Source organism: Pyxicephalus adspersus, chromosome 1 (assembly GCF_032062135.1).
Source record: "Pyxicephalus adspersus chromosome 1, UCB_Pads_2.0, whole genome shotgun sequence".
Classification (NCBI taxonomy): Eukaryota; Metazoa; Chordata; class Amphibia; order Anura; family Pyxicephalidae; genus Pyxicephalus; species Pyxicephalus adspersus.
This window is the reverse complement of record NC_092858.1, coordinates 27,017,671-27,034,869: the sequence shown is the minus strand read 5'-3', so window position 1 is coordinate 27,034,869 and position 17,199 is coordinate 27,017,671. Positions and strand designations below refer to the sequence as shown.

The following is a 17,199-nucleotide window of genomic DNA, read 5'->3' as shown; positions in this document are numbered from 1 at the left end:
CAGCTCTGCTCAGTTAAAATAAAACTGAGAAAAAAGTTAAAAATTAAAAAAAAAATTGCAAGCAGACAGATTTTTCCTTGCAGAGGGGATATGGGATATCTAATCTGTAATAAAACAAACTTACCTGCCTGTTTGTAGTTATTTTACTAAACACACCTCTCCTCACTTCTTTGCCAGCTTCTGCATTTTGAGTGCACCAGAAGCACTATGCAGTTGACTTATTACAGTAAGGCTAGGTTCAGACAAGCAGTTTGTAGGTGCATTTAACCCCCCTGGCGGTATTCTTGAGTGTGGTTTCTTTACGGAAAGCTGTTACCCCGAGCCACACTCAGGGTGGAATTGAGGGCATACCTGGTCCTCCAGCAATGCCGGCACGGCATCTAGGTCCACTTGGTGATGTTGGCCTGGCGATGCCTGGTATCTGGGTCCCCTAGCCTCACATCCCAGTGTGTGAGCGTTGGAGACGCGAGGCTAGGGGATGCAGGTGCCAGCCGGGTATGCAACGTGTGTACAGGCATCGTAAAATTAGAAGTATTTTTAAATGTCATATGTACCAATTTGACATTTAAAAATACAAAATATTCCATACCACCAGGGAGGTTAGGCTTAATCAATAAAACAATTAGGGGATTGCAAGAGGTTTTTCAGAAGCTTAGTGCAGATTCCTGGGGTGGCTTTGCTGTCCGACTGTCTGCATAGGCTTCAAATGAGCCACTTGCTACCTTCTTGTTTTGCAAGAATTTGTAAGCAGAAATTGTATTTTGCGTAATTTTTCACTCCTGGAAAAAACTGCTTTACACGGCATTAAAAAAGGTCTACAAATGCCTGCAAAAACCAAACCCATAAGAAGGAGGAGAACCTAGCTGGGAACAAAAGGTGGTAGGAGGCCTCTGGCAGCAGTAAATGTCAATGGAAAAAACACACTAGTCTGAACCAAATTAGGGGGCTTTTACTGTATTCTAGCAGATCGACGTGTATTTGTACATAAAACATTTACAAAATACTAAACATAGGGAACTGTGTATGTATTGCAAAGATAAACTGCACTGTGGTAATATAAAGTGCAAAAACTGATAAGAGCCAACAACAATTAATTATGCATTCCTCTGATTTCATTTGAACTAATGCTAATTATTTGCACTTGCTAATGAACGCTCTTTTTTTTTTTAAGTACAAAGATGTTAGACATTTAATTTTCAATTTTCATCACTTTTCTTTTCATCCTCCATTCTGCTTGTTTTCTTGTTTATATATCAATCTTTAATTATTCTTGTATACTGTAAATGCAAATCTGTAAAGAAAATGGTAAGTAGTTAAGTTCTACACAACCTGTTAGTGAAAAACTCGAATGATAAAAGAAATCTTAGTAAAAGGTAATGGATTTGTGTCACCCAGGCGATGTGAGTTGCTAAGTGTGCAGTATGTGTCACTCAATAATACAGCATGCATTTTAAATTACCAACAGCAAAAGACTATTAAATTATTCAACAGTAACAATCTGATGTGAGTGGCATTATTAGCAATTATAAAATAAAGCTTACATTTAAAAGTTGTGGAGGAAAACTGTTTTTTTTAATTGAATAATTTCAGAAGAAGATAAATTACCGGGAGAGAGGCTGACTTTACATAGGGTTACCTAAAAAAAGATATTATTTTCTAAGATTTTCTTTGGCAAAGAAGATCTAAGAAGCTGATTTTAAAAAGTTTTAAAGGGTTAGTATCTCTCTTTTTTGTATCTCTAACTTTGAACTGTTTAAAGCAGAACTAAATCCCATTTATACTCACTAGTTTCCATTCATCTGTTGTTTGTGCTGCCTTTTGCTTCCTTCCCTTTTCTTATTCCGATCTTCGACCACCTCGATTGGCAGGGATGCCCTAACTCCCATGTAGGTGCGCTTGAGTTCAATCAATCCTTTTTAGCAAAAAAACCTGCCTGACTACAAATTTTTTAATTGAACTTTCGCTTTGTGAAGGGATGATTTACATTTATTAGTTTAGGTACTTTTTGGCTTTAAGCAGGTATAAAATATTAAACTAATCTATTACAATAATTATACAGCAATTATACAATGTGTGAATTAATTTTTACATTCATTCATGCATGTTTCTAATTGAGACCAATGTAAAAAAATGTGTACATTTTGGGAAAAAATTGGGTGAACTTTGGGCTAAAACATTTATAAATAGACCTAAATGTACTCACTGGTTATCTCACTTGTAAGCCTCTATATAGCAACACTTAAAGAGAATGTTAGAAGGTCAGCACTTTGAGATGGACAAAACCCTGTTGATTTGCAGAGTGCTTCCCTTATCATTCAGCTACTGCTTTTTCACTGTCCAATCACAAGATAGGTTGGGGAAATTCTTGGACCAGGCTATATTGCTAACATACAGAATACAGCTGTACTGTTTATCCAAGGTATCTCATCATAAGACTTAGTAAAGGTAAACAGTTTTCAGAACTCAATTGTCTATTCATCTGCTTATCTGAATTCAGATTTAACAGTTTAACTCAAAGTAAAAAAAAAATACTATACCTAGCAGGTGTGGGTACTGACCTCTGCTAGCACCCACACTTTGGGGCAAAAGATGGGCCTTTGCCGCACGCTTGTCAAAAAATTGAATAATTAAGATACCTTACTGATTATTAAGAGAGAAACTACAAATATTTATGTATATATATATATATATATATATATATACACACACGCACACACAAACACTTGTACAAAAGTGCCAACCTCCATGTTTCTATAGTATGTTACAAAATGAAAAAATAGTTACCATTTTTAAAACATAAATAAAATACTTTTATTAAAATATTTTGCCCCTGATTCATCAATAAAATCCGCGCTCGCTGGAAGCGCGAAAGTACGCGCGGCCAGCGTAACAGGAAAGAAATAAGTGATTTAAAAATATGCTTTTTTCTTAGCGCACATAAATGTTTAAACCATTTGAACAGCGCAAACATTTTTTTTAGGGCTATGGGTAATGTGTGTGCCATTAGAAAAAATGATTTTTTAGGGGACAGTGACTTTTAATGCAAGCTCACCAGTGTAAAGCTGCCGGAGATGCGCGGCCCCGGCCGCGAGCTTTTTCAGTTGCTGAATAGCGCGACGGCATACAATTTCGGATCGCGAATACGAATGCGCGAGCGATCATCCGATTCTGCTTGATGAATCAGGGGCACTGAACCAAGTTGTAATTTGAAATATTTAATAAAATATATGCTTTATTATTTGGGGATTATTTGTTCCATACATTGCCCATTACTACACTGTCATAGTAATCACACAGTATTTTGCACACTAGGAGAGAGAGAGATTGCATGGCAGAACATTGCACAGAGAGAGATTGTAGGGCTCTGCGATCGATAGGATAAGGTAGGGGTTCTTTGTAATCCGGGCAGGGGAGGCCGCATAACAGAGGGGGCCATGCTGCAGGAAGATGCCAGGCTAGATGGAACTGCAGCCGCCTGCTGGGGGCTCCCTTGGAAGTGTGAGAGGGTGTTCGGACCATAAGACGCACCACCATTTCCCCACAACCACCACTTTTGGGGGGGGGGGGAGTGGATCTTATGGTCCGAAAAATAAGGTACTGAATATAAGTCCGGAGTAATATATGAGAATGCATAAAAAGCCACTACAATATACATTTATTAAAATCCTATTAAAGTATAAGTAAATCCAATCACTAATATCTCCTACACTTTTATAACACAGAAGGTGCTAAAGGGTGTGATCGCATGTTTAACAATGAAAATTTTAAAGTAACCCTCTTTACGCTGCTATATGTATTCACCCTTACAAAATTTAGCCAACTTTTACATAAAAGCAGGGATTCTTCGTTCACCTATATTGCACTTTATGTTCAAGCTGGCTAACTGCTTTAAAGTGATTTCTCCCTGGCCAAAGGGAAACCAGACCTCAGAAATGCCAAGCAGCCATAACTTGAAAAGCTTGTGAACAAAAGAGGCTTCATGAGATCAGCAGCATGGAAGAAAAGGCAAAAATGATTTAGCAAACTAAATATATTTTAACAAAACTATATTTATATGTATTATGTGTATAAATATACACATAACTAGTTGCAGCTCTGATTTCTGGTTCATGGCTTTGCTTTATGGTATCTCTAGATCTTAGAAGTCAGTGAGTTAGGTCTGGTTTGAGGAAAGTAATAGACTCATTTTAAAGCTTATTTTACTTGTGATTAGGCTGGAATGATAATCAGATATATTATTAATATAACTCAAGATTTACATGGGCCATAAATATATTAATGATGAAATTAGAAAAAGAGATGAGAGAGGAAATGAAAGTGGGATAGTTAGAAACTCCAAGCAGGACAATAACCTTATTAGGAATACTACAGGTCCCCAGAAGCTAATATAAAAAAATCTGTCCACATACCTAACATGTTTGCAAAGGTTGGAGAGCAATAAAAGGGCATTTGGATTAGTGTGGATAGCCCACTAGAATAACTAGGCCCACCAGTATATGCCCAGATTGGGCATATACTGGTGGGCCTATGTATTCTGAGCCCACCAGGCACAGGGTATTCTGGAATATGCTGCCACTGCTGGACAGCTAATTTTGTGTTACTGACCAGCTTTAATTTTTGTTCTTTTGTTAATAGCATTTATTATATTCATATTTTAAATATTATGCTGCAACATAAAAGCTTGGTGACAGGGTTAAAACTAGAAAGACTTCAGTGACATTTTACACAGAGACCTGTGTCCTAATAGATGTGTTACCCATCCTGTCTTCATCTCATAAAGGTATATACACTTAGAAACACTTATCTCTGAGTCCTACTTTCCTACTGTCATTTAATGTTTATGGAACTGGCTGGCATTCACAGTGTGAATCATATCATGAAAAAGCAGGCAAGAGATTATTTTAGAGAGAGAGATGATTATTGTAAAGCCAACAGAAGAGTCTAATACATTATAAGGCCTGAGCACCACTGATTGGCTTTTATGGGTGAAATAAATCCTATTCAAGAGCCAATGATTGATATAATGTGGACGGCTAACTGGTTAACTTCTGATCATTTGTTCAGTGCTACTGAATTGGATCGTGCTTGCTTTTTATGTCATACTCTAAGTGTGTTCTCTCATAGGTGTAATAGATGGTGGCCCCGAGACAAAACACATTAGTTCAGAGCTTAAATGCAACAGTCATGGACTTGTAATAAATCCTTAGATCGTTCTTTGTTACTAGTCTTCTTCTGTGTCATTTTGACACTGCTAGTACCGTACTAGTTTTACTTTATTTACTAAGTTTAGTGAGTTTTCACTTTGCTAAATGAACTTGTTCTATAGCAGTAGTTATTAAATCTCAATTAAATGGTATCCTGCAGTGTTCTTATCTATGTGAATTTGGTTGTAAAGGTATGCAGATGCATTTACTGTACTAATAAAACCTGACAATTTGTAAAAATTTCTGGTGTCTAGCCACTTACACTTTTTGAATGAGGGTAACTGAGTGCAAGTCAGATGTTGCTTTTTGCTGCTACTGAAATTTGTAGATTTTTTTCTGTGCCCAACTACCCTACATTTTCTTCTGCATAGGTCTCCTGCATACATTTCAGCTCACATTTGTTAAATTAACCCTCCCCTTGCCAGGATTTATTCATTTTGTCTAGGGAAAATATAGAACAATATATTCAATATCCTGTCTAAACACCCTAGTCTACCTCTCTGCAAGTTCTGGTTGTCTCCACAAGTTGCACACAGCTATTCTTTTTGCTCCCCTCTCCTTTTCTCTTGTTCCTACATACAATGCAGCAACAGTGGATACACAAAAGTAACCCTAACTGCTTTGAAACATCCCCTATTAGTTGTCACTAGGGTTTTTAGTTTTCAGTATTATAAATAGAAGACACCTATAACCTAGCTGGCTTCATGTTTACTGGTTCTTGCCCTATTCTTTGCACACACATACTTGCACTTTTGTGCTCATGAATAAAGCGAAGCTATACAGTTAACGGATGTGTAATGTGGGCACCTTGAAATAGTACCTATTCATTGCAAGTACAATAAAAAATATATTGCCACAAGTTTACTTTCACTTATAGATCTTTATTAACATGCAAAGTCTAGAAAATAGTTATATTTAAGTGTGTTTCTGGTTTCCAGAAGGTAACGTTTGAGAAATTATTTTTTTTTATTTTCACTATGCAATCTCTTTAAACAACAATTTCATTCCTATTGGCTGTCCATTTTTGTCAAAGTTCATTTAAAGCTGGGCATATTCAAGCAATTTTGGTGCACATAAACTTGTCTGTGATTACACCTGAAAACAAGCAAAAGCAATTAGTAGTGATCACATGCACAAATTTTAGTTACTGCTCCACTATTAGTGATTAAGCACTTCTACATTCTATTCTTCTGTATGTTTAGCAGTTACTACTGATTAATTGTAGGACGATCCTGTGTGGTAATTGCTCTAGCAAAAATGACCTGCGTACATCCAGCCTTAGTCTAATAAGTTACTGAGTGCTACTAGAAGCTGTCATACTAAAAAAAATCCTTTAACAATAAAATAACATTGAGTGTGGCTATGATGTGCCTAATACTGGGCATGGAATTGACAGCACTAAATATCCTATCTGTATTTATCCATTCTTTAGTAACACCCATGCGTATTGAAAGCTTGCCCCAAAGGGTTCAATGACCCCATTCTATTCACCAGTGCTTGTCAGGTCGTGAAAATATACCAACAAATGCATATTGTATAGGTATGTGTTCATGGTTGTTGGTAAAATGTATTACAGATCAAGTTGAAACAAAATCTGATTGTATGTGGTCTGTGTAAATATCTGAATTAGAAGAGGAAGCTAGTAATAATTGTACAACCTGTCAGTGATATATAACCATGATATTTTGCTTGTCAATATGTTAAAAATCAGATTGCCTAATACTGCTAGAATCAGAAAGTCTTACCTGCCAATGGTGTCATTGCACAATGTGCAGCTTGTCAGTTATTCCAGTGTCATAGAAAAAAATCGGCTAATTGTTCACCTTATCAGTGGTGACTGTGTCATACTATGCCTCTTAACATGCATTGTCAGTGTTAGAACATGTCATTTGTAAATCCAAAGGCAAAGGTTGTCAGTAGTGCCAGGGGCTAATAAAGCAAAATGCCAGTCAGGGCATTGTTTAGATGATCATGCCAGAAGTTGAGCATATGGATAATGTGAAATCCAGAATATGTCCTCTGGCAGCCCATGTGAGAATCAAAACACAAAGTAATTCCACAACCAGAGTGTGCATTGGGTCAAAGGTACCAGATCCACAATATACAAGCCTTACATACCAGAATATTTCCTCTTTTGGTCAAACCATGCCTCCATAGTACTGTTACCATCAGGTCTTGCAAACCATATGTATCCGCATTACACATCCAATCATGCAGCTCATCAGTAATTTTAATAAAGCCCAGCATTAACCTCAAAACATGTAAAAAGGCAGTGACATTAGGACTGCTACATTCACACACTTCAAGAATCAACATCTTTAATGTTCCTTCTTAATGTCATTTATTTTGATAGCTATTAGCCGTAGCTATTAATTCCAATCTTTAATATTTTTGTTGAGGTGTTTTCTGCAGATACAAAGTCGCACAACTGCTAGATGATAGATAGATGTAGGTTGACAGACAAAATGGTCAGAGCAAACAGCAGACAATGGAAGAATTCCCAAACTAGTGGTGAGATTTAGTTAAACCGATCCCAAATCATATATAGTCAAAGATAATATTAAACAATAACACAGTAACACAAACAGAAGGAATAATCTAAGACAGGGGTAGGCAAACTTCGGCCTTTAGGCCAGATACAGCCTAGCCAGTATTCCAGTCCAGCCTAAAGCCCCCCTAGTTATTTATTGTTGGACCTGGTCTAATTGAATTGACGTAGTATTGCGAGGTTCTGCGATATTATGGAGTTCTGGCACAGAAACCCCAATTACTATGCCTAAAGAGCAGAAGCAATGCGCAGTTACCAGTCCCGGGAAGGTTGACCTCGAACGCCGCGTCTTCAACCCCGAATGGACTGACGAACTATTCTTTGTCCAACTCCCCAACAAAGCCCTGTGTTTGATGTGCAATGACACCAACAGCACTTTCAAGCTGTCAAATCTCAAGGAGCATTTCGATTCCAAGCAAGCGCACATGTACAGAGACTACACCGCAGATGGGTGGAAGACTGAGGCTGCTCGCTTGCAGTTATGGTTGGAAAAAAACCTTTCCTTGAACACTTGGCCTAGTGTGCCTTCTTGACCCCCTGAAAAGGCCTAGTAGTCCAAAACGTTTGCCAACCCCTGATCTAAGACATGTATAGACAAATGTCAGGAAGATCCTAATTGAAAGCTTGAAAAGAGAAACAATTTGACCAAACACAGGTTTAATGTCCAGTAGTCAACCTAAGCTTCATTGATTAGGTCTAGTGTACACTGCAAAGACCCGAATTGCAGTGCTGAACAACAACCAGGAGATGGTCAAAGGTTTAATTCTGAACATTTTCTAAATTTCTGTGTCAGAACTTGACCCTACCAGCAATGATAATCAGTTTGTTCATTTTGGGTTTTATAAGTATGGCCAGACAGAAGAACATTGGAAAGACTAGAATATTCTAATTGTTTATAAAAATGATCACAGGTTATGTAGTTATTACAGCCATACAACATGTTGTTCAAATGTTATAGGAAGAGTTAAGACTAGCAAATACTGTAAGCTTTAATCATTCCCTGGATTGAAAATGCTCAGAGAACATGAACTTTTGGAAGTCATGGTACTGCATGTAATAATTTAATTAGCATCCACTGAGCCTGACATTGTCTCTTCCATGGTTTGACCTTTGCAAAAGCAGTTTGTCATTTTATTATTGATATGGAACAGTCTATTCATTTGACTCTAATTGTCTGATGTGACTGAGCCAAAAGGCTGTGGGCTTAAATAGTACATCCATGTGTGTAAATGTTAGCTTAACACCGAGAGCCACAGTCGACAATAAATGACATTTTATGAGTTCAAACATTTACAGTTTTAAATTAGTTTACAAATTAAAAACTTTTTATGAGAAGATTAACATTTTTGCTTGACACTTTAATGTGACCAGATTTGCTATCCTTTGCACCTTTTTCATCCGTGTGTTAGTTATTCATATCTTTGTAGATTCTTACATTCCAAGTAGTATATCATGCATTTATTAAGGGTTTATTGTGATGGCTCCTTGTTGTCACTACAAGGTCAAAAAAATATGCCTTACTTGTAAAAAGAAGTGGCCCTGTATCAAACTCTCCAATGGCCCATGTCTTAAAATGCTGCTCCCAGCTGCAAGTATTTTTCACTAATAGATGGGTTGTTCTCATCATTAGCCTGTTAGGTAATTCAGGAATAAACTAGCAGGAGAAACCAATGTGTGTACCATTGGTACCTGGTATTTACACATTCAGACGTGTTGAAATCGTGCAGCAGATACCAGTATCACAGTGGTGTCTCAGGACATGGATCATTGAAAGGACAGTACAGGTCCTCTGTTTTCCTCTTGGGAACTATATTGATGAGATAAAAGCTCATTGTATTTATTAATTTATTTTGTGCAACAGCTTTAGTTTTTTTTTTTTTTAATTTGTGAAGTAAAAGGTGACTGCAAGACAATGTGCTATAAATATATATAAATTGTAGGGTACTGGATGTCAGGATTGTGGATGATATATACAGGTCACCTAGGTTTCTCACATAGATGTAGTAAGGGGCTGCAGAATTTATATTTGGAATAATGAAAACAATCCCAGATCTTGTTTTCCCAGATCAGTTCTGGACCTTGGAGTTTTCGTGCGATAAAGCCTCCATCCCTAGGTCCAGATCCTACCTGTTACCTAGACCTAATTAATGTGTCTAAGTCGTGTGTAGGCCATGTGAGATGCCTGACTCTCAAGGTTTTCTCTGTCTGGCTTTCCCTGATGTGAAAGCCTGCTGAGAGGTGAAAAGGTGGATGACTGACATAACACTGTACGTTTGATTACTATTAGCAAATGAGTTTGAATAAATCATTTTCAGGGTCACACAGGTACTCTCCAATGATAGCCTATCTTCTCCAATCTTGAAGAGCTCTAATAAATCAGACTCATTATCTTATAATTAGATTTAAAAGGTAGTCACTTGGAATAAAAGATGGTATCGTGTATGTGTAAATATATATATATATAGATAGATAAATACAATATATATATATGTGTATATATACCCTGGCACAGTTTAATTAAAGAAAGTAGCTGAAGTGAATTTAATATCCTGCATCCTTGCCTTTAGGGCTATAAAAAATTAGGTTGGTAAAAATATATAACAATTTCATGTCACCACACAGATGAGTGTCTGTGACTTTTTCCTGGTTAACAAAAGATTATTTTTCAGCCTTTTGACAGAGGCAGCTGACGAAGTTCTCAGGGAAGACATTTGAGAGAATAATACAATGAATGAATCTGAAAAGATGGGACCATGTATGACAGTTTTTCTTGGTCTTTTCTAATGCAGAGCCTTGGTGCAAACATATTACATCTACATTTTTAATTTTGCAATTTTTAAATAAAGCAAGCAGTCATAGTCATTTAATTTTGAAACACAGAGCCTTCTAGGCTCATAGCCTAAGTGTGGTATGAACAATATAACTTTTTTTTTATCCCCAAGCAACAGATCATGTTAGCAGTTGTACAATAATAAACATATATAATAGATTTATAGAATAGATATTATGAAACATGAATGGGGATGAGTGGGTTCCTTTTAAAGCACGTCTGGCAGCATGTGGCGAGAGAGAGAGAAATATCTTTAGCGCTGGAGAAGTCCTACCTATTGATTGGATGATGCAAAGCAGCGGACATGTTTTTTTTGGTTTATGTTTATTTGTTTAGTGGTCAGCTATAGTAGCAAGTTGTCTGAACCCATACCAACGTTATTGCATGATGGAAATGGTATATTTTGGTTTTGATTTGCTGATTCAGAGTAATCAATGTGCAGTTATAAATTCAAAAAAGATTTCAAATAAAATTGATCTTTCAGCACAATGATGACAAGCACACCAGTAAATTCAGCAATTAATTGCTTGCAAAAAATAGCAGACAGCAATGGACTGGTTTAATTAAAACCCTAAAAAGAATCCCAGTAAAACATTTTAGGGGACTGGAAATAAGCAGTTTAAAGACAAAAACACAAAAATATTGTAACTTTAGGGTTTTGCAGGGGGGAATGGTCTAATCTTTTAACAAGTCAGTGTGAAATAATTGTATGCTAATGGGGGAACTGCTGGCATATGAGGCTAATGAGCTCAAGGGTGTACTTACTTTGTTTCAATGTACTATTACAATCATTGATATTTTATTAAATGATTGAAAGGCCAAATGTTCCTTTTTTTATTCAAGTTTAATTTTTATAAATACATAACCTTTATCTATAGACACTATATAAATAAGGATCTAATGCTTTTCTGTTTAAACATGTTAAAAATTGAATATTTCTATTACATATAGTCATACTATAATTACATATAGTGTTCACATCACTATAGGTATAATTGCCCCAATGGTACAGTGCCACTTTAATCAATAAATTGCTTGGTTTTACACTTGCATTTAATGTCATTGGGGTATATTACTTAGTAATATGATAAACTTTGGAGTTTATTACAGTCTTGAATCTTTTTTACACTACATTAATCCTTCAGTTGTTCATTTTATATCAATTTCTTACCTGCCAAATCCAGAATTCAATGTTGTTTTATTTATCCAAGGCCAGGAGAGATTTGAAGGCTGTCTGAATCAATTATCATTTCAAAACCACGTTTATGAAATTCCCTTTGAAAAAGATCAGGGAGTAGCTGCCTAATGCTTAAACTGCTCATCAAACATCTGCCAGTCCACCCCATCTCCATGTCTCAAGCAGATGTAATTTAACAAAGGCAAAGTCATCCAAAAGCCCTCTCCTAAACAATAAAGCTTCATAATTGTGTCACGTGTCATTGGAAGCTTATCACATGCTAAGAAGATAAACTGCTTATTTTATTTCAATGTTTTTATCACTAACAATAGTGCTAATCTTTTTATAATATTACAGAGAATATAGGTTACTTGGCTATGGTGTTCATTACTCCTTAAAAAAGTTTTGTTTTTAAACTTGTATACAACACATAACAGGCCACACTGTTATTTCAAGTATATTTAAATATGAGAGAGGGACATTTTAATAATACCGTTTTTAGGTTACATGTGTGACCCATCTAAGCATTAGGAACGGGTGCACAGGGCCCAAACCAAGGCTTGTTGCCCTTCCAGAAGGCATAACACAAAGAATGCAGGTTGTAATACCACAAGAACACCAACACCCCACCAGATGCAGGCTCTTACAATTATATGTTAACCTCAGACTATTGTTTTTAACATGTTAATGTAATCCTAATACTTTTTTTCAATTTTCCTAAATACATAGCTTTCATTGAGACTAAATACATACAAGGAACATGCAGAATGACCTATTGCTCATCAACCCTCCACTTAAAGACAAGAAGCATTAGGAAAGCAGTAAAACTTTGTTGCTCAACTGCAGGATTACACAGTTAGGTCACCAGACTGGCTATACAGTCTGGCAGGACTATGAAAACCTCAGGACCAGCAGGACATAAATATAACTGACAGGTTAAACTGATCAAGTTTATGTGGTTTTGCTTTAAAAGAAATGTTATGCATGAAAAATGTATTTTTCTTGTGATGTGGAGTTCTGTGCCATTTGTAAAGGGTAAAGTTCCTCTGTTAGAACATGACCGGGGTACAGTATAAGAAGCCCTCGCTGCCCGACCAATCAATTCCTCCACCCAACAATACCCCCTTAACCAATGAGGACACTTACACTTTTGTGTTGGAAAAAATTGGCCACAGCAGCCCCTTTTATTAACACCATGTTCCATTTTTAACAATATACAATTTTATAGGCCCAACAAGCCCTTCCTTTTAAACATCAGATAAAAGTGGAACAACTCTTCATATAGGTCCATGAAAGTCACCAATCCTCCTTCATCATCTTGCCGTTTCCGATCCACCGCCAGGCCCCCAGCCGCACATACGCCGCCTCGGGGACAGTTAGCGGATCTCCCTCCTCAACTTCGCCTCCACAACAACCAAGTGTCATGCAAGGCCAACCTTACTGTACCGAAACCCCAACCTTTTTGTGTCCCCATCTCCCCTATATTTTCCATTACCCCCCCCCTCTAACTTTCATGGACCCAAAACAAAAACATGCCCCGCCGGCTGCTATGACAATAACTTCCCCCTTACTTAACCTTAGGGAGGGAGGGTGGGTGCGCTCAGTCACTGCCAATTTTAAAATGCTGCCCCCCACCCCTCGGGCCCCTCTTTTAACTCTTAGCCTTCTCCCTCCCCCCCACCTTATCCACCTTTAATTTTCCCACAATTTTCTCTCTTTTTTTTTTTGAACTTTTAACCCCGACCGCTCAGCCTTCCCTACTCCCCTTGTCATGAGGCCCTTCGCTAATTTCCTTGCTTCAGGCCTGCTTTTTAGTGGAGCAGATAATCATCGAATATGATTGTAGTATAATTTGGCTGTGATGTGTGCTTTGGTGCGGATCATTGCTACACCTGTATTGTGAATATGCATGCCATTGAATGGAGATACCTACTATTATGATTGCTTATAAATATAAATTTGTGGCAGATTGATAAGATTTTATAAATATTTTAGGAATCCATTAAACTTACCTTGCCCTGCCTTTTGTTCGGCTCCAATTTACTGGTAGAATATTAAACGTGCGAGTTTTATTAATGAGAATAAATCGAATTGTATCTCCAGAGACATGACAGACCAACACAGTGCTGTCACTGGAAAATTGCAGGGCCCCATGGTCAGGAACTCTGCAGCCCCTTTACTGACACAACAAGGTAATTTATATGTTTTTGCTGGGATTGTGACTTCAGGCTTCACAGAGCACATTGTTATATTGGTGCACATAGTATAAAATGAAAAATAGGGAGCCTGTTTATGTAAATAGGTGAAGGTGCATTTATTGTTGCTGGAACTTCTAAGCTGACCTTGCACCAGTATTAAAGAATTATACAAGCCCAAAGTATGGTATAGGCATAGGTAGAATCGACTATTATAAATTGGCATGAAAGCTGTTTGTCATGGGCAAGGAGGACATAGATTACGGCACTACGGAAAGTTTTCTCCAGCAACATCCCAAAGATTCTCAAGGGTTTGGGTTTGTGTCTGTACTCTGTGGTGACCAATCCATGTGTTAAAATAGTGTCTCATGATCCCTGAACAACTCTTTTACAATTTACACCTGACTGAACAACTGAAAAACGTGGACAGAACACTGTCACCCCATATCAGCCAGTGTCTAATCTACAAAACAAGGAATTATTTCAGAGAAAATTCAATAAAAATCTAAATAAAATGAATACACTAACATGTACAATAACTTTACCATGTTAAAGCCTTATATGATATTTATTATTATTATTATTATTATTATTAATAATAATAAACAGGGTTTATATAGCGCCAACATATTATGCAGCGCTGTACATTAAATAGGGGTTGCAAATGAAAGACTAATACTGACAGTGATACAGGAGGGGAGGACTCTGCCCCGAAAAGCTTACAATCTAGTAGGTGGGGGAATTTACACACAATAGGATGGGAGATATGTAGTGGTGGGACGTAGTGATATTTAGCAAAGTGTGTGAATTAAGGTAAATGAATGCACTTTAAAAATATTAAGTAACATGGGCGGATGTGCTAAAAGTCTGCTGCATAAAAATCATCCTGTTTTTAAAGGAGTGAATCTGACATTCACCAAACATTCTTTGGTGGAGAATCTTCCATGTCCTTGTGTTTTTAATAGCAGTGACTGATTGTCCACCAGGGAATGTTTTGTCAATATCATATACACTGCTTTTTTAAATAGCACCCAATGTGTTAATTCTTTGTGGATGAATATGTCCTGTAATGTGCTTTCACTTTGTACTTTTATGTGATTGCAACAAAGAAAAAAAGCTTTTGTTCATTATAATTGTTCATTATTTATTAGATCCATATGTAAAAAAGTGCCAAATTTAAGAATAGTCCTTATTCTCATCCTAATTAACTGTGCAATGCTTTGTACCTGAATCTTACTTTGAGTATCTTTAAAAATGGGTCAAAGTATAGACTAAGATACATTTTTTTATCTACAGTAACACTGAACTAAAAATAAGGTTTACCATAATGAAAATAGGAAAAAATAATTTTTTTCATTGTTATTTTTGTGTTTAGATTGCAAAAAAATAAATTGATTGTGCACAGAGATGTAGTCGTAAAAAAAAAAAAAGAGGGGGCACGGTACTATCCATGGCGAGCACGCATCATTGTTATGTAAACATGCCTGCCCCACTACACCCCTGCCTATATGTCACGCAAAGGTTAAGAAACTTCCCCCAGAGTTACGTCATGATACCAGAACCTGCCAACTCTCCCATCGCAGGTCTGAGCGTGGGAAGGTTGTGTTCAGAGAAACAACCCACCCACCGCCCTGAGGCTGCAATTCCATACAGGAGACATGGTCTGCGGCTCTGCCAGGTACGCCCCTTCCCCAGCAGGGTCCTTCTGACCCCGCTGGGGGGCAGACCGGCCAGCGCTCCAGACCACCAAAGAATTTTTTGCAAAAGAAGAGTGGGCACGCGTGTCCATTCCCGAAAAAGTGAGGCGGCGTTTTAGTCACACACGGGAAACAAGCTTACAGATAACTGTGACAAGTTGTGTGACAATTAGCTGAACACCTGAGCTGTATGCACATTATGGCTCAGTGATTCAAAAGGTATTAAAGACAGAGAATTAGAACGCCAACCAAACAAGCTGTATTTTTCAGAACCAGGTCAGCAATGGCAGTTTACATCATCTCTCAGTGATAGATACTGTTCGAGTAGCTAAAAGTTATATAAATTTAGCAATGGGCAAAACCATCCCTATCCAATTAAAATTTAAGAACAAAAATAAGAATTTTACATCTTGATGTTTAATAAATCACCAACGTTCTGACACTTACACATAAACTAAAGAATTCAGCCTTTTTATCAGTTTAATTTTTTATTCCTAAAGAACTTTTAGTTATGCTGCTTAATTGAACTGTGTGTTTAATTACGTAAAAATAATGCGGTATAAATTCATATATTTTATGTTTTATTAACACAAACTTATTTTCTGTCTTTAATCCTTTACACTACTTCATGCAGTAAAATTTGTGCAGAAAAAACTACTGTTTTTATGTGCCATCCTCAGACTGTTCTTACAGTTAATTAGCAGACCACTGTTTTCATCTTTATGGAAATTGTAAAAACATACTCCAAACATGAACATAGTTGAATATTTTGAAGTACATGAATCAGTTTGATAAGCTATTAATCTGCTATCATCTAAATTATTCTCAACATTCAAAATATTAATAAGAAAGAAATAAAAAAGAGAAAACGAGAAAAAGTGGAACTATACTTTTATTGAATATGTGCTATTTCTGCAGGGCACCAAACTTATTAGGTACAAAAACAGATATTGTTAGATAAAAAAATGTAATCTTACCTTCCTTACTGGTGGTCAATAGTACAACCAGACTCAGTAGGTGTAAAGGTTACCACCATTGCTTGATGGTGGTTAGTGGCAGGAAAAATTCCTGGAATGGTGGTGTGGAGAAGAAGAATTATGAAGTCTTCAGAAAAAAACTTTAATTGAAGAGAACATGTGCAATAAACGTAGCTGTCAAGAACAAGCGTGGTATGCACTTTCAAAATGATTTTACACTAATGGTCCATTCAGACGTGTCCGTTCTGGTGTGTTGCATTAAATCATGCATGTAACATTTAAGAGTATGGGCTGCCAATGCAACAGAATGGGCCAAAGTATCATTTTTCTGATGCAATGCACCACAATGCATGGTAGTGTGGTATAATGCACAGTATGTGTTACAGAAGTCCTTTAAAGTAAAGTAGGCCTGAAGCAGAATAGGCGGAGGGCCTCATGACAGGGGGGAAGGGAAGGCATAGAGGCAGGTGTCAGTTAAAAAAAAAAAAAAATAGGAGAAAAGTGCGGGAAAATTAAGGGATGGGATTGGTTGAAGAAATGAGATAAAAAGGGGGGTGAGGGAGGGGGAGAC

At 37.1% G+C, this 17,199-nt stretch overlaps 1 protein-coding gene and 1 long non-coding RNA gene across 2 annotated transcripts in view; one reads left to right on the top strand and one right to left on the bottom strand.

The window, feature by feature from the left end:
- MTUS2 (microtubule associated scaffold protein 2) overlaps nucleotides 1–17,199 on the top strand; it is a 273,935-nt gene that overhangs the window by 167,351 nt on the left and 89,385 nt on the right. The window lies entirely within an intron of this gene.
- On the bottom strand, nucleotides 6,065–7,058 carry LOC140326182 (uncharacterized). Its single transcript, XR_011919797.1, has 2 exons — nucleotides 6,950–7,058; nucleotides 6,065–6,299 (listed from the first exon to the last, which is right to left on the bottom strand). It is a non-coding gene; the product is annotated as an uncharacterized lncRNA (long non-coding RNA).